A 19,480-nucleotide genomic window follows, 5' to 3' on the forward strand; every position below is an offset into this window, starting at 1 on the left:
TGCTTACGCGCGTCACAAATTTCTCAGCGTGTGTTTGTGTGAGCATGTGTGATGGGACGAGGAAAGAAGGGGAAAAAATAAGGGGTGGAGGAGGCTTTCAATATGTGCCTTTCTTCTCCACATGCCTCTGAAGACAGTGGTCCTGGGGTGGGTAAAATACACAGGGGAGCCATGTTAAAAGCCTGTGAGCTTGGTGACGAGCCACCATCACATCCTTTGCCTTTTGAAAAAGTTCATATAAACTGAAAAGCAAGCCACTGGGAAATGGTCTTTTTCCAAATTCAATGAGAATTTATCATCTCAACACAGGAAGAGGCGCTATTTGAGGTGGCAACGTGCTGCCTCTAATCTCACTCTCCCTCAGAGGTTTATCTGGGAGCCCTCCCTCCACAAAAATGAGTTAACCTGGATCCTGACAAACAAAGTACCTCAGCCGTTTACACTTTTTACCCTGTAGCATCCTCACAACTGCACCGCTCCTGGTAAATGCTGAAACAGAATGATGGGTCTTGTATATTTCATTTTCTCAACCCTTGTTCAAAAGATATTTTCAATATATTTTGTTTGCATGATGTAATAGAGACAGTACCTTCAAGTCATCAAGCTAAAAGATGAAATGCAAGAGTAAAAAAGCAAAACAAACAAAAAAAGGGTCTCCAAAGGGAATACAATAGTGTGCAACAGTTGTATCACAGGTTACATTAAAGGTCTTTTTTCAGGGTTGCTCTTCAACCATTCTTTTAAAAAGATTTCCTGAGGTGCCATTGCACGTGTTACATTTCTTGTTTTCTCATGTACCATCATCTCTGTTATGTCGTGCCGTAATGTGAGATTCATGTATTTATTTATTTGGTATTATTGGCTCAAGGGCACCCTCTCTTAGTCATACCAGACACAGTCTGTAATGTGATTCATGGAAATGTTAATGAGAGAAGCTCAGCAAGTCCCAAAATGTCTAAATAACAACATCATATGTTCGTTAACGAGCTAGCTATAGCTTCTCCTTTTGTAATGCGCTACTTTTTTTAAAGTAGCTTGTTCTTTGAGGCAACTGTGGCTCCATGGTGGAGTCGGTCATCTCTCAACAGGAAGGTCTAGGGTCTGATCCAAGGTCCTGGTTTCCATATGTTGAAGCATCCTTGAGCAAGAAAGGTCATTCTATCTTTCCTAGTCAAAATAAGAAAATACAAAATAAGCCACTTTCTAATCACTATTATCCAATGTGTGCAAAACAGTGGTAGAAGTTTATGGTTGAGGGAAGGAGCCAAAATAACTAACCTTAACCATGCTCCTCAACCTTATAGCCGCGTATCCACCAAGCAGCCAGGTTTGGTTCAGTACAGTTTGGCTCGGTTTGGTACACTTAAGCCAGGTCCCGTTTGCATTTCTACAGCAAAACTGTGCCCTCTCGTGGTAGGCGGCGTGTAAGCTGGATGCCGAAAGCCGCAGCTGTAAACAATAGCGTGACACCATAGCAGAGCGACACAGTTTACCCCGCTAATAAATCCAACGGAGAAGAAAAACGCGACACAGTAAACAAAGAGTATAGATGGAAGACATGCAGCATTTCGTCCTCTCTGGGATTGGCATGTAGCTCTTTGATGCAAAGTGCAATCAAGCTTTGTTTCAGAGAAGACTGTGTGCCGCCAGGAAAAATGCAGCTGCTGTCGGGGTAAGTGATGACTCTTTTGACCAATCAATGGTCTGCAGTGTGTTGCTCCACCCTCTAAAAGAGGATCAGTTCAGTTTGGCACCCATACGATAGGGTCCCAAAAAGTGGGACGGCTCATCTCTGTTATCTGGGGATCTGTCTCAGGATAAGTCAGTGGAAATGCCACAAAAAGCGCACCGTATCGAGACAAAGCGAACTGGTCTGCTTGGTGGAAACGCAGCTTATGTCACTGGTGTTATTTTACAAACCCTCCAAAAATGTCTCAGTCTTCACATTTTTCACATGCATCAGTTAAATATGATACTGTTAATACATGTTTATACATACACGCCTCTGCTCAAAGCATGCTCTGGATGTGTACCATGGAGCCTTACAGTTCATCACAGGTTTTAAAGCATTGACTCACCACTACTTGTTCTATTCTGCTGTAGGGTGGTCTTTCCGGTCATCACGCAGACTAAAGCATTGGTATCTCTTCATTTATAAGTGAATCCTAAGTCTGCTTTCACCCTATCTCCTTACCTATATTATGCGGAAAAGTGCAGGAACTCACAGTCTTCGATCACAGGATCTTATTTTACTTTCCGTTCCCAGGGTCAGGACTGAACTTGGCAAAAGGATATGTCAAGTTTTAGCGCCCTCTGACTGGAGCAATATACAGAAAGACTTAAAACTTTGTGAACTGTGCTCTCGGTTTGCTTTTTAAGAGACCATAATGATTTGGAGGCAGATTCATCTGTCTGCACATGTCTTGTCTGACGTAAGATGTTTTATATTTATTATTTCCATGATATGTTGTTAATAATGTGTATTTGTGTCTGTGGTGGAAATGTCACTGTGCTGCTGCTGTCTTGGCCAGGACGCTCTTGGAGAAAGACACCTTTGAAGAAAGAGATTTTTAATGTCAATGAGTCTTTTTCCCTGGTTAAGTTAAGTTTTTATAACATGTCTGGTACATGCAGTTCTCGTGACAAAATGCTCAAAACCATGTTCCATATGTACCATATGTTCAAAATGCGAACAGTGCAAATAATCTGTTGACAAGAATCTTGTCTAAAAAGCAGATACTTTTTAATAGATAAAGGATGTGTTTCGAGCCAACTCATTTAAAGTAAGCCAAGTTTGCCAGAAAGATAAAATCTCTCATTAAAAGTTGTTGGTAAAACGTTCAACAGCTGGAACTAAGAAGCATCGTCCTGTGTTTAACACCGAAAAGCCAAAAAATGATGGATAACTAACTTTTCTAACTAACCCTTCCCCATTATAAAATGTATGCCTGACATGAATCCAACAAGTGTCAGAGAGAGATGCGTAATGGACACTCCAACCTATTGATGGCTTCCCTATATACATCAACAGGAGTGTATTTCCTTAAAAATATGAGGTGGAAATCTGTAGTATTTCTGTGTGATTTTAAACTTTGTTGTCAACCTTGAGCTGCTGGGAGCTGGTAGCCCTGCAGCCTGGTACCGTCTTTAACAGACAAAAGTCTCAGAAACTCATGAACAAGCCTTCCTACCCACTGGTTAGGCATAAAAAACCCCACATGGCAGTGATGTCAGGGGCCTTGGACTTGCAGGCAGAGAGCAGAGATGACTGTGAGGGGACGACAGTAATTGTGCCATTTAGAGACTGATGCCCACAGGTAAGAGTAATTATGGAGGATCCATTATTCCCCCCGTCTGAGGGTGTGTGTGTGTCTGTGTGCTGCAGAGGCCAGTGTTTCCGGCTGGTCCCAGCAGCAGATTACCAAGGTGTGGCTTTCACGCCACATCCAAATGTGACACATAAAAGACTAAAGTGTGGATCAACAGAGGATGTTTCAGCCCCATTCCGCTACTTTGCCGTCAGTCTGACAGATGGCATGGGCCCGTCTGAGGCCCTGGCAATGAGGAGTGCAGCGGCTTCAAAGGCCCTCTGTAATCTGCAGAAACATCACAGGCTCGGAGAAAGTGACTGTCTCCCAGACACCCGCCCCACTAAGAGGGCGAGCGAAGCGCTAATGAAAGGCAGATAAAGGGAGCGCAGCCACAGACAGCGCCTCATGAAAAAAAGAGAGAAACATCAGGTAGGCTCGCCTTTTTTCTTTGCCTTTCTTTTTCTTTTCACAAAAATCTACAGATAAATGGTCCAGCCTGTATTTTTGTGTCCCCAGAAAAACAGCAACACACACAGAACGGATTGTTTTCAAAGCTATCATCCCTGTTGAGAGTGACACAATCCAGACTAAATGGTCAGCGCTGAGTATGGGGTAAAGTTAGTGATGATGGAGGAAAGATGAAGATTGTGCCTTTTTTGAAAAATAAATAGATAAGTAAATAAATAAATAAAAGCCAGCAGCTCCTTGTGTTTGTGCTGGCTTTAATGTGCCAATCAGGCCTGGCGCCTGCTGACAGCTACAGTGTTAATCAGAGGGACTCGGTTCTTTTTCTCACTTTTCTGCAGTAATCTATCACAAAAAAAGAGCGGCATCTTTTCATTTGGGCTAACCAGTGACATGTTGATACTTTAAAGGTTCCAACAGAACAAAAACAAAATATCATCCGGCGAACAAGATCAGCTTTGGCTTTGGTTAGAAGCCCAACATGCAGGCCCACCCACTGACATGACTGTGCATTGAATGTATACATATCATCATATACATCAGCTCTAAGTGGATTTTTTAAAAATCAGTTAAAACCCAGAGATCACGGTAAAATAAAATACTAATAGATTCACTCCCCTTTTCTTTTGATGACCACATGCTTGTTAATCATAAGCTAGATTCCCATCCAATCATTCATTATTCTGTGCAGGGTTGCAGGTGGCTGGAGCCTATCCCAGCTGTCATTGGGCGACAGGCAGGGTACACTCTGGACTGGTCACTAGTCAGTCACAGGGCTGACACCTGAGCTGTGTCCCAATTCAGGGGCTGCAGCCTACGGAGGCTGGATTTGAAGACCGATTACGTCACAGCAGTGCGTCGGAGGCTGTCCCAATACGGAGGCTCCTCCAAATGCGGCCGAAGAATCCGTCCTCCGTTTGGAGGGCCGTAAAAGACAGACTCAGTGAATCCTTCATAGCCTCACATATCCCAAGATTCATTGTGCATGAACGCCAAAGATGATGGACATGGCTGAACTCCAAAAGGAGTCTTGTTTCATCCAGATATGAAGGATTCCTGGCAACAATTATGTGATTGTGTTTCTAAAAAATAAAAGATTTTTTTGTTTTTCCGGGTGAAAATTTTTTTGGGGGGGCTCTTTTCAAGTAATATACTGAGGAAAAACAATTCTTTATAAATCTTCTCATTATTATATAAAAATATGTTCATAAATGTAAACTCTCTTGGTAAAAAAACTTATTTAGTGTTTTTTAATTTTTAATTTTATTTTTTTTTACAGGGAATTCAAAAAAGACATTAAATCATTTCAGCAGCTTGTATTTTATACTTTTTTAATTTATCATCCCCCCAGCACTTGATCAAATGTTGAAAATGTACGTTGTTGCCTTACTCTCATGGTGGTTCTATACTCTATCAATAATAATAATAATAATAATAATAATGCAAAGTTATAAAAAGATAGTAAAAATTATCCTGTTTTAAATGTGAGGTTTTGGTTTCCGTGTGTTTTAAAGTAATGTAAGCCTGACAGGTGAGGGCGGCGCTGTGTGACGTCAAGGGTGACAAACAGGAAATGCTTCGTAGACCAGACCGTCTCAATTCAGTACAGCCTTTGTGGTCTGCACAGGCTACGAAGGCGGGGTCCTCCGAAGTCTACAGCCTACTGAGGCTGCAGCCCCTGAATTGAGACACAGCTATAGACAGATGACCTTTCACGTACACACTCCCACCTATGGATAATTTACAGTGACCAATTAACCTGGTGAGCATGTTTTAGGACTGTGGGAGGAAGCCAGAGTACCCGGAGAGAACCCATGCATGCACAGGGAGAACATGCAAACTCCACACAGAAAAGCCTGCTGGCCAAGTTTGGCATCAAACCGGTGACCTTCTTGCTGTGACGCTGCAGCGCTAACCGTTGAATCACTGTGCCGCCCCCCCATCCAATCAGCTTGATTTAAATGGAATTAGGGCTAGCTGTTACTGATTATTTGCTCTGCGTCTCTGTGTCTCTAGCATCACAAATCTGGTGTTATATTTATCAAATATTTTCAGTCTTACATCTCCTGGTTGGACTGACTATGATAGAAAACCCTCAACAACCGATGAGCAGAGCAGAAGGGGAAGCTGGGAGTGGATGTTACAGCTCACGGTCATAGGAGAGAACATAAACACAACAGTACCCAGAGAAAAGTGTTACTGGAGAAGAAGACAAGCTTGTGGCTTTATTTTCCTCCTTTTTGTTTTGTTTGTTACAGCGACACACTTTTGGACAGTTGGTTGATGATGCTGATCACCCCTTGTATTGGTTATCTTCTTAAATCATGACTCATTGTGCTAGCTTCCCTGAAATCAATGCCCCAGATGTTAGGTTGGTGATCTTGCAGTCCTCTTTATGTGTGAGTGATCCAAGGATTGTCATGTAAAAAAATCAGTTTAAACAGTCCTTGTGTGTGTATGGTCTTCAATGATTTTTAAAAGCATCAAAGTTGTCTCATGGGCGCCACCAGTGGCCATGTACTACTACAAGTTTAACAGTAATAAAATCAGCCCTAAGATCAGTCCCTCAGTCATCATCCCTTAGTCCAAGAGACCTTTGAGCTTTCTGCCCACTCTGTCTTTCTCTTATCCTTTCTTTTCTTGTCATCCCATTTTAACTAGACTTTAAGCTAACAGCTGGTCCACAGTGATGGGCGTTTTGGTTTTAATCTAAAAAACCTCCAACAACCTCACCCTTATGGGAGGCCTTGCTGGCACAGTGTGATGGTGAATATGGATGTCTAGAAGCAGTCCTTGGAGACATCCACAAATTTACATGGAGCCGTATGGGATATGGACAGGTTCAGTGAAGCGAGCCTGGATCAGTCATAGTCTGCAGACCCTCACTCAGCTTGAAGAGCTCGGGGGATTTGTCAGCTCTCAGGGTAACCTCGCCCCTCTTCATTTCAACACATTTGCCTGCCTTTTTTTTTTTTTTTTTTTTTTGACAAGCCACTGGACTGTGAAGGCTTGTCAAAGCCAGTGATCACTCTTATTTTCAGGAAGCACACACAGAACGGTGTTATTCCACCCTTTCAGTGTGTGAAAAACCACATCACAGAGGTGCAGAGCAAAGGAAAGGGAAGTTTTTGAAACCATTTAACCAATACATTTTTTTCTTGTTGACTTTCTGTTTCAATTATTGGGATTCTGACGATGATATGGATTAACCTTTCTGTCAGAGCTGAATCCTCTTAAACTGAAATTCTTTTATCACAGCTGCTTCTCATATTTGAGTGTCAGAGAATCTCATTTGTGTGGGTGTCTATTTTAGAGAACCATTTTCACAATAATTATTGGATTTCCAGATTTCTTTTTATTTTATTTCTATTTCTATTTTTTTTAATTTAAAAAAGCAACAGGAGTGTCCAGCTCCTGAGTGGCATCTTCCCCTCAGATATGTGAAATGCCATCATGGCTGTTCCTTACTCTGACATCTCTTGCCCAGTTCATATTTTTTTTTTTTCATTCATAGGGGTCGGTAGTATAGAGGTAGAATAAGAAACTCACCAACTGGGAGATTGAAAGTTTGGCCCCCGGCTCCAGCAGAAACCTGGGATCACAAGCATTTTGAATTTACACACCATCACCATCATGATGATGTCACTGAATCAAATTAAGCACATGATCAGGATGCTGTCCTCAGATAGTAAAGAAACTAATGATGCTAAACGGTAAAGAAGGGCCATCCATACATAGGACTTTCCTGGGACCCATGAGCTCACCTGCAGCACCCAGTGGCCTTCACCTTGTAAAGCACTCTAATGAGTGTTGGGTCCTTAAAGCTGTGGTTTTGTGTTAGGGCAACATTAAATGTCTGGGTGTCAGCTGCTGTTTCACTTTTAGCCCAGCCAGATTCTTCTGCTCCCCACACCCAGCCGAGGTTTCAAAAGTCCTTCAACAGTTGGTAATTAGCAGCGTGTAATTAAAGGACACGTTTAAAAAAGGGAGAAAAAGAAGGCGAATTAAAGAGTTTTGTAAATAGAAAAGGAAATGCTTTACAAGCTCGATATCACCATTCACCAACCTCACTCACATGGAGAACCTTTACAGTCAGTGTGTTTACTATTTTTTTGGGCTCAGTGTTACCGTTACTATAAAGTTCTAAAAGTGTGCCTAAACTAGAGTCTGTGGTATGAATTTTATTATCGATCTCATTCTTCATGCAGGACATTTTATACTCATGAATTATTGTGTTTTCATGAAGTTGGCCCAGGGTGCATGACCAATAAGGAACTAAAACAGCCCTTATATTTGTTGATCTAAACTGTCCATTGTAGACCAAATTTTCAGGGTGATGTTGCATGGGGTAAATGTCAAAACAGATGGGCACATCCCTGATAACTTAATGGAAGTGAGAAACAGGAGCTTTTCCACCCTCTGAGCAAATAAATGCCCTGAAGGGAGTCCAAAAGCCACAAGCTGTTCTGTCCTGGTCAACAATCAAACCAACAGCAAACTGCAGGTGCCTTGCCCTGCAAACTTCTTCATTATGTGCTGGTCAGGATATTATTTGGAGACATTTTTAGCAAACCCTGCCATCAAAGAAACAAAACAGACCGGTAAACAGTATTATTCTGTCTCTGTGGATCAGTTTACAGTTTTTCGGACCAGAATATCTCGACTCAGGTTAAAGTGGTTAAAGCCAGGGAAACTTATGCAACAGAAAGGAGCATAAAAAATGACAGATACACACAATTCTCCTTTCAGATCTTAATAAATGATATGTAACCTGTAAAGATAGGGTTGGCACACACATCAAGTGGAATAATATGGCAGTGTCCTCTCAAATAAATGCATCTCCATATTACACCTGTCAATCAGTCAGACAAGAACCTGATTACTTTCTGAGTGTTTGACGAGCTCTTCTGTATCTGAACCTTCTGATAAAGCTTCAGAGTTTAACAAAAGCTTTAACAGATGTTGTTTCATATTAAACTGAACAGCAGCTTTCACATTTATCAGCTCTGCTGAGGCATTGTTTTCAAGTTGATGAGTTAACTGGGAGTGACGGCAGCAATGACAACACAACCATTTACAGACACTTTGTTACACTCTCAGTGACGTGTTTCCTACTCTCTACAGAGCCCCTGCTCATCAGATATGGTTCCTTTGTGTTACAATGTACCCAAGATTAAGAAGAGAGTTAACAGAAGTAAAGCAGACTGCTGGCTTGGGAATAATATATAGTTTTATGATAATGAGTAATTTACTTTGTTCAACCTCAAGAATGGATTATGATTTGACAACACTTTACAACTTAATATGGAAGCATTTAGATCTTTTTTATTTGTTTTCTTATTTATTTATTTATTTTTTAAAGATCACTAATGATTTATTATTTCCTTTGACGTTCTTTCATTTTTTTTTAATAAGTAAAGCTAAAGTAACTGTGGGTAATCATATCATGAACCATAATGAAACAAATTTTAATGTAATTGGGAGTCAAATATAGCAACATGAAAGTGACATTTACAACCTGACACACTCAGCAGGGTGGGGTAGGCTGATTCAAGCATCCTATAAGCTTTTCCTGAGACGACACACTTTACTCTGTGTAAAATATGAAAAAAAGCTGTCGAGTCTGAAACTGCCGCTCCTTCAAACAGCCTTCCGTACGGAGAAGCTGGCATGACCTTGTTTCCTTGGGAGTAAAAGATACAGAAAGCTGGAGGGGCTGGGCAAGGAAGGGGGGTGCGAAGACGGGGGGTGGGCATAGTGGAAGAGGTGGGGTAACTTCAAACCTACATCAAAAGGAATAAATAATTGTTTCTGCTGGTTTTGTTGTTGTGATACGGATCGGCAAGGCAGCAAGTGGTGAGCAGGAAGCTTTGATTTGAGGCAGCCTTCCTGGAGAGGGCTCCTTCTGTCGGCAGCTGAGCAGAGGGAAGAGGGGCCCACTGATTAAAGTCCTGTTTGTTTTAATCTTCTCTTTCTCCCAGGGGGAGGCCCATGGAGATCCTGCTTGGGGGTGGGACAAGCTTCTCCTCAGAGGAGTAGTCCTGAGGAGGAGTGTGCAGCATCCAAATATAAGTAGAGAAAGAGCAGAGGTGGTTTGGAGGGTCAGAAGGTTTTAGGCCAAAAGATAATGCATGAATTCATGATAATTCATTAAAATTCCTAAAATAAAGCTTATTATTATTATTTTTTTGGTCTGACATTTTACCCTCCAGCAAAAGAACAAGAACCTTTTAGATATAGGCTGTAACGGTTGAAAACAATCAGGTACAAAGGACATGAACAGCCAAAGATACACACTAGTAGTTGCTCTTATTGCAAGCTTATAAGCTTTTGCACAGATTTAATCCAGGGAGATGTCATGGTATTCATGGCTGAAACATGTTGGAGAAGCTGACTTACATGCACAACTCACTTGTTTTACAGGAGGAAATTATTTTTAAATTTAGACGTACATAAACAAGAAGAGAAATTTAGTACTTGATCCACTGTGACAGACAGTTCTCATCACCTGTTTAAGGCAGGATAGTGAGCCCCACTGTCAGTATTAGGGAGTGTTCAATCCGTGGGATACGTCATCTGGTACACCCCTTGACGTCATGCTTCCAACTGAGAATCCTCAGGATCCAAGATGGCTGTTCCTCACATTGACTGTAAAATAGCTTCACCTTCAATAGTGTCAATAAACAACTTTCTCTTATTTTATGTAATAAAATCATTCACATAATGGCATTTTGTATGTTCACAGAAGCATGTTTTTACGTTTCTTTTACTTGCTGTAAATGTGAATGCTGTTATCATCTAATGCTTGCTAACAATCCCAACAACAACAGGAGCTAATAGCTAATCTGTTTTCCTCAAACATGACATAATTCCAAGCTTCACTATCCACCAGTGTATCAACAATGTTTCACTGAGCTGCAAAAGTGGTTTGAAGTTATCTGGCTGCTGAACAGGCTCGTAGAGTCTGTCTGAGCAAGCAGGACGATGCAAGAGAGCTGTGTGTGTGCGAGCATGTTAAAGTAAGAGTGTACATGAACCACATGCAATATGTTTATACACCCGTGTCTCTGTGCTCCCTCAGTCCTGTGACTCAATATGAAATGCTATATATATATATATATATATATATATATATATATATATATATATATATATATATATATATATATATATATATATATATATATATATATATATTGGCAATGATGATAGAGCTGTGTTATGGAGGACTCTTTATGTTTAAAGGACGGTTCAAGGCACCAAATAACATCAGAATGCCATCTGAAAGGCTTTTTTGAAAAAACTTTTTTAATTTAAATGAACAAGCAGAAAAAAAGCAATGCTCTTAGTAGCTCAATTAAAATTATTTGTAAACTTGAGTTTACTTAGAACCTTCTCCTGTGAAGCTACATTCAAGTGTATCTGCTTCTATTGCTAGCAGCAGCTGTGGCCACACGAACACACACACACACACACACACACACACACACACACACACACACACACACACACACACACACACACACACACACACACACACACACACACACACACACACACACACACACACAGAGGCATGCGGGATTAAAATGATCATAACATGGTATATGATATGTTTTGAGACAGCTGTTTGGATTTAAGTGAACATGAAAAAGTACACGATACTGTATATTAATATAACAGTAGGAGCAGCCATGCAGACCTTTACCACTCACTAATTCAAAGTTGTCTTGTATGAAGGCAAAGATAGAACCCCCTGATGACAGCTTCTGTTGAAAATGGCAGATTTTAAAGGTTCACATGGAGATAGGTTAAAGGTCGTACAGTGTAAGACAGCAGAGCAGTTGGGGGTTGCTTGTTGAATGTCAGAGTTTAGGAGAATGGATGCCTTTCACATGAGAATCCTAACGAATGAACATGTTTGCACGCATGTCAAAATGGACACATGTACACATGTGCATAGACTCTCCACTCACATGATGGTAGCATTATCAGAAGTGACACATCACATGAGAAGGAGAAGAGTGTGTGAGGGAGGAAAGGTCTGAGGTTGCACGATGGTTAAAACTTGTTTTGGAAAAAGTAAGACTCTAAAATCAGGATTAATTTCTTCGTTCCACTACAAAAGTGAAAAGCCATTTGGTAAAAAGGTTGTTCATTCTAAATAATTTATGAAACCCTCACAGTCAGAAAATAAGCTGACCTCTCACCTTGAATATTTGAGTAGGAATATCATCTCAGAAGTTCCCACTTATTTGCATAAACTGATGTATGTGTCATTATCTTCTGAGTCTCGATTGGCAAAAGTGTCATCAGAATTGCTGAGAGAATGAAACAGACTTGCTGGAGCAAAAATTGCTCAGAGCCCTAAGCAGTTATTCAAACGCAGTAGTCACATTGGATTTTATCGAAGTATGACGAAACAATGGAAGGCAGCATTTTCCATCTCTGACAGTAAACAGCCGCTCCATTCGTGGGCTTGTCAGTGTTAGAGACAGAGCTCGTTATGAGCTAACATCAAACGCTTACGGAGACTGATGATTTAAATATTGAATCGACTCGCGGCGGCAGGCAGACCGAGGAGAACTGGTATGTGCTGACACTGAGACAGATGTATATTTTAGCAGCCGTTTCCCAGCTAAACTGCCTAATGGCCTTAAGGGTGAGGCAGATGAAAGTCAGACCTGCAGATCTGCTGGGATGTCTCCAGGGTTTGTTGTACTGTAAGTGACGAAGACCTCCATCACACTCCCCTTCAACCTTCCTCGGTCCCTGCCCTGGTCTCCCCCCTCTTTACGTGCTGCTTCCCTCTCAGTAGGATCAGAGGAGAGGTTCCCCAAACGGAGGCCCCTCGCCAGGCCCCAGGCAACGGGGACACTAACAAGCTCTAATGATCTCCAGCCAGGCCTGTCTCTCTGCTCTTCCTCCACTCACTCACACCACAACCTGCAGAACATGCCTCCAAGTAGACAGAGTGCAGCCCGTGCTGAACCCGCTGCCACCAGTACTGCGTGTACCATTTCCTTATGTCCAGCTACTTTCGGTTTAGGATCAAGATGAGACAACTTTATCCAGGACTGGACGGATGTTTCTTTAGGGAACTAATCTACAATAATTTGCACTGATATGCACATATGAGTAGTTTAAATTAATTTTTGCTGTGATAAAAACTCCCTGACCCCTTATCTTTCTGCACCTCTGGTCCACAGGCTTTTGTTGGCATGTCTGCTCTACACGGGAGTACCAGATGTGAGGGACTGCAGGGACTGAAGATATATGTAAATGTGTTTTGGTCTGCTCCTTATCGTAACAGATTTAAGTACAAGCTATCTATTTAAGACCAAAGCAGGAGAGACTACGGCTTTCCTACAAGACATCGAACAAAATGAGGCACAAGGACAGGTTGTAAATGCCTGTCATTAAACTGAAGGCTTTAAACTCCTAGAAATTAAATGTCCAAATGTTTGCACTACTAACTCTGCTCTTTTTTGGTTTTAGGTGTGCTCTTCAAATACAAGTGTTAAATACTGACCTGAAATGAATATTACATGCGATATTCAATCTATTTTTTGACAACCTCTTGTAGTTTAATAATCAAAATTTTAGTTGCAATTAATCTATGTGTTTGAACAAGCAAGACCCTGGTGGCAAATTGTTCACATAGCTTGCCTGCTTTATTTTCTTCTTGCTACTGGAAGTTGTTCCTGCCATCAAAAAGCAGATCAGTACCTTAAAAGCAATCAAAGACCACATGGAAACGTGACTTTCTGCAGGACTATTTGAATGGACCTGGGGGATAGACAAAGTGCACAAACAGGACAATATGAGGCTTTTTAAGCTGAAGATAAGACACAAACAGCAACACTGTAGACTTAAACAGATTTGAAAGGAAGGGGAAAGTTGTTGGATATTTCATTGCTTTATTAAAGTATACTTTTAATTTAAAAAACATGTAGCTAATAATAAAAAAGAAAAAAAAAAACAAGCCAAAACAAAAAATCTAAGGACCTTTTCTGCAGTGCGCTGTCTTGCACAAATCAGTGTCCTCTTTTATTATGGAGTTCATTCTCCTCGAGGAATAATGAGCATGAGGCGATCAGACAGCAAAGCTGGTTCTGCTCTCTGAAGTTTGTGCCAGAAACGCACATCCTCGTTAGACTGGTCCACAGCTACTGGGAACAGAAAGTTCTCAACTTTGGCTTTTGTGAGCCACTGTGTCTGCTCTAACCCTCAAAACCTTCAAGTGTATAATTGAGTGGTCACAGAATATTTTCATTAAGTTAGAAGTCACTGTCCAGCCCTGGCAAGCAGCATGACTCTGCCTTCAGCTTAGTGTACTTCAAAGTTCTTTTGAAACTTAGCTCCATGTTTATTTCTGTCAGTCCTGAAGCCCGTGTAATCAACAGGAAATTGGCTTGAAGGTCTTAAAGGGTCTACTTTGAAACAGATCAGTGGCCGCTTACATCCAACCCCCACCCCTCATGTAAGAGGTGTGGACATAAATTTCAGCACGTAAAATGATTATGAATTTTCAACATTTTGATCTAAGCATGGGTAAAGGATAAAAGGCGCAGTCCGAAGTGCATCTGTAAAAGGAGCTTACATTTTCTATAATATTAAACCGAAGTCAGCCTTTGATCTTTTAATCCTGTGCTCATAAGGTTGTGAGATAAGCAGGCATGACTAACGTCTCTTTCTAATAGTCAAGAAAGAGCAGCGCCTACATAATGAGCTCTTTTACCCCTTTTGAAGACGAATAGACTGGAATTCCATATTTAATGGATCTTCTTTTCAATGGAGCCTGAAGTCAAGAGAGAGGTGGACAGACATGTTAGCAGTGCTGTTAAAATATGGCTTTGTTTTTCTCTCAGCCTCCCAGATGTCTGTCTGAGCTGTCTGCTACTGTCTTTGTGGTATCATCCTTGTTTTTTCTTTATTTGGCCAGCACTGTCACTTAGACTGACTGTCAGAGTTTAAATAAATACCAGAGTGGAACTCCTCTGCACCACACGGTCTATGTTTCTTGTAATCACATCATCACAATAAGAGTTTCTAGGTATCTTTCCAGAAACCATTAGAAGACATCACAGAGACATAGATGTAAACTTAAGGGGAGCCTATGTTCCCATATTTATCTGTTTTGCCTGACTTAAAGGAATTGAAAACGAGTTTTCTTCAAGCTCTGCCCTTCCCAATCAGCCTATTTTATTTTCCTTTTAATGATTGTGACAACTACTGCTTCCAATAATCAACTTAAATTCATTAATTCATTCATTCATTCATTCATTCATTCATTCATTCATTCATTCACAATAAAGTGCTTTCCTTAAAATCTTGTGGGAGGATGGGGCTTAAATCAAAGGGAATGTAGGAGCACAAGACCTAATTTGAAAATCTATCAGAAATGTGGGAACAAAGGCTGACCCTAAACTAAAGTTGTCTATAGGATCATGAAATATGACTTTGTTGTCCATCTATTGATCATACAATGTCATGATCATACAAAATTCAAATTATTGTACATTTTTTGTTGTAGTACAGTTTAGGTTTACGGTGAATGCAACCTCTAGTACAAGTTTTGTAAAGTCCACTAACAGGATTTTTTTTTGGGTTATTGCTCGACTGAGGCATAAAGACCACCAGATCTAAAAGCTGCAGATCAGTCGACTGTTAAAGGTCTGTCTCTGTATGATTTAAATTATTTATTGGTGTGAATATTTTTTCACATAAATAGCTTAATTGTGATTTTGACCTTTGGCCTTTGAAACACACAAATATTAATCGACCCGTTTAGCCTCTGCAGAGCATAATGGGGCATTTAATCAGGTTTAAAGATTAGAGCTTTCTGTGCTCTGCTTTGTAACTACAGACGGGTAATAGTTTCTCTCTGGCTCTCCCACAGGCTGCGCTGAACCTTTAATTGGGTGACACACATTCCTGTCGCTCTCTCTCTCTCTATCTGTGCTGCAGTCTCTCTGTTTCACAGGCAGACAAAGTTATTTAAATCACTCTTATACTTTCATCTCATATTCTCTTTGTCCCATTGTTATGCAACCACATGAACTCTGATATGAAAAGATGGAGAAACTAAGGGTTTTTGTCTGTTTTTATGCATTATTTCTCATGACATATCTTGCTTTCTCTCCAGACAAATTATGCAGCACATATGGATGAGATTCAACAAGGCCAATTTGTTTAAAGGGTGGACCGGGACCGGGACCAGGACCAGGCAGCATGGAGCCATATTCATATATTACATTTGCGATTTTACACTTCAGACGGTCGCTCTATCATGTGGCCGTTTTCATCTCTTCTTTTGATGCTGGTTAAAGGAGAAGGCTGCCATTGTCCTCCGCGGCCTGCAGGCATGTTTTGAGCTTTGCGGAGTGAGTCAATGGAGAGTTGGAGGCCGGCTAAATGTCAGGCGCACATGGCCACACTTGCGTAGCTTAATGCAGGCCTGTGTCTGGCCCTTGTCCTTGTCCCCCTCCGACTCTGCGTGTCTTTATCCCTCTGTCTCCAGCTTCTCACTCTGTCTCAGATGTACATGCCATCTGGTCTGGCTCCACATCTGTGGATATCCTGCCTACAAAGCCTGGACAGCAGCGCTCTTTGTGTAGCCGCTCTTTGCACAGCCACTCTTTGCACTCTGAGGCACCTGCCATGGCTTAAATCACTTTACCCATGCAAAAGAGGCAAGCCCATTACTTGTGTCCACTGCTAAATGTGGCATGGTGTAAAGCACTTGCTGGGGTATCGGTTATAGCTGCAGGCTGATATACAGCTTTGCTTAGGAATACCAACGTGTCCCTGAAAGAGGAAGATCATTTGTGAACCTTTCAACAACCTGTGAAACTACAAAACCTTCAGCTGCTACAATGGCTACGTTTACATGCTGTCAATATTTGGGTTTCTGAAACATTTGGAATAACCTGTTTACAGGTCAAAACATCAATGCACGGACAACATCTCGACGCAATGAGAACGTCATGATGCAATGCGTATAATTTTCGCTTCTTCCTGCTGTATCCACAGCAACAGCAACAACAACAACAACAACAACAACAACAACAGCAGACTCGCTGAACTCAAAAGACCACGATTCCTTGCAAACAGGACTTGAGCAGAACACAAATCAGTGTTTATATATATATATATATATATATATATATATATATATATATATATATGTATATATATATATATATATATATATATATATATATATATATATATATATATATATATATATATATATATATATATATATATCTATAGAGATTTACATGACCAGATATTTGGGTGAGAAAAGGAGTAACCTCAGGGAGATTTTCGGGCATTGTTGCAAAAATGGTTATTGGTGTTTACATGGCCCTTGTGCAACGGGTTATTGCTAGTATTCCAAATATGAAAGGGTTACTGACTGCTTGTAAACATAGCTAGTGTCACCCCTACCCCCAAAAAAGGAAAATATGCTAGCAGCGATAGGGAGGGTAACAAATTCTGTTTTAAGCAATATAAACAGTCTGATCATTAATGTTATGTTTCAAAAGAGCCTCAATCTTTTATCTTTTATTCCCTCTTCTGCTGGCTTCAAAGAATGATGTGAATGCAAAGATAAATTACCCTTCACCATATTTGGCCTTGGCAGCACTTTACATCGCAGATGTGTTCAATCTGGGAGAAGTCACAGAGAGTATGCATGTCCCAGGAATGAAAAGCCATGTGCCACGGATGCTTCCCACTGGGACAAGGCAGTAGACGTTTGATTTATTATACAACACCACAATTTTCAACATGGACTGTCTTATGTAAGTCTGTTTGTGGAATGTGTCGTGGTTGAAGCGTCTATGTGATTGCTTAAAAGCCTTTGTCAGAGTAAATTCTACAAAAAAATATATTTTGAGTTTTTTGTGACCTGGTTAGAAATTAACATCAAAAGAAAACAACACTCATGAGGATGCTTAAATCATTAAATCTTCAAACATGAACTGCAAACAGCAGATAGCAAATCCCATTGTTGTTAATATGTCATCAAAGGCACTATGAGTATTTATAGTACAAAAGTAGTTTAATACTGAATTTACAGTATTACTCACAAGCACATTATTCATTAACGTGCATCAATTTATTGACATACGCAAACATTAAGTGACTAGAATAAGCAGATAAAATGTAGCATATCTGTTTTGTTACACTTGAAGGTATCCAAAAACAGGAAATAAAAAAGCACGAATCAAACTGTTTTTTGAGTATAGGTTATACATCTCAATGAAAGTACCTGAGTGAAACCAATAACAAGAACCTTAGCAGTGCTTTTGTGGGCTTTATTCTAAAACTACACATAATTTCCCATAAATGCTTTCACTTCCTGTCACAAAGATGCTTCCACATGAATTTGTTTTCACCTCTTTGCCAGCATTTATTGTTTCTTGGAGATGGATGAAAACAGTTCTGTTTGTAATGTAAGGAATTCCTTTTGATTCCATACAAATCAAATATAAAATGCATCATCATTAATCACATTTTGGTCATTTTCTACTTTTTAATGCTAATTAAAAAGCTAGCTTGCTGCCGCCCTGTTGGCTATGGCTGCCTTTTGCAGCTGCACTCTCTTTTTTGTCAGTTTCTTGTAATTTTTTGTCTCTTTTTCGTAATCCTTGTATTTGGAGTGGATCATTACTTATTATGGCTCATTTGTTGGTCATGGACACCAAACTTTTTGTGGCTTCAGCGATATTTTTTCTACTTTTTCTCCTGTGTTTGTCCAGAGATCCTTTATGTAACCATGGATGCATTGTTTACATGCTGTTAGCAGCCTGTAGCATGTCAATGCTAACTGGTATGAGGCCTGATGTCTTCCCACAAGGCGAGGAGAAGGAGGTGAGGACGACGTGCTGTTCTCGGGTGGGAGCTAAGAAGTGACGACATGGACCTGTCCTTCAACCAATCATTATGGGGGACGTTAGATCTATCTCCAATAAGATGGAAGAGCTAGCTGTGCTAACCCAGCAACAGAGGGAATACCAAAGGGCAGATATGGGTAACGGAGCTAACATCAGACACCAATGCCACATTGGAAGAACTTCACCAGCTGTGAGCAGACAGGATCTAGGAGACAGAGATGGAGTGTGACTGATGAAGCTCAGTCCTGGACCCTGTGGAAGTGGAGGCTGGCTGAACTGGAGAATGATGGACAAGCTGTCATCATCTATTTTCTTATGGAGCTTTTTGCACTTTCTATACACTTTCTTACTTTTGTTTTCTTGATTGCTGCCGTGACTTCAATTTCGTTGCACTTGTTACAATGACAATAAAGTTCAATTCTATTCTTTTCTATTCTATTCTATTCTATTCTATTCTATTCTATTCTATTCTATTCTATTCTATTCTAACAAATAAATAAGGGAGATGCTATTTGGGTTATAAGGGTTAAAGAAACTCCACACTCACTCAAATGCAACAAACTTAGACCAAGGCAGCCAAGAGAAGCTCCAGAAGTGAAATACGACACATTTTGGGTAGAACCAGCTCTAAACTCTCACTGACACCTGCACAGAACTAGGACCAGGGCCACTTTGGCTAAAAAGGGGTAACAGAGAGAGCCTTTCCCAGCATGCATTACACACATACATTTCCTTAAAACTGTGTTTGCCAGGGATGACTTGGGCTGAATATCTGGTTGAGTTTTGAATGTGCCTGAT

The sequence above is a fragment of the Halichoeres trimaculatus genome, unplaced genomic scaffold (assembly GCF_033239565.1).
Source record: "Halichoeres trimaculatus isolate MK-OKI-2021-1 unplaced genomic scaffold, fHalTri1.1 fHalTri1_scaffold_3, whole genome shotgun sequence".
Lineage (NCBI taxonomy): Eukaryota > Metazoa > Chordata > Actinopteri > Labriformes > Labridae > Halichoeres > Halichoeres trimaculatus.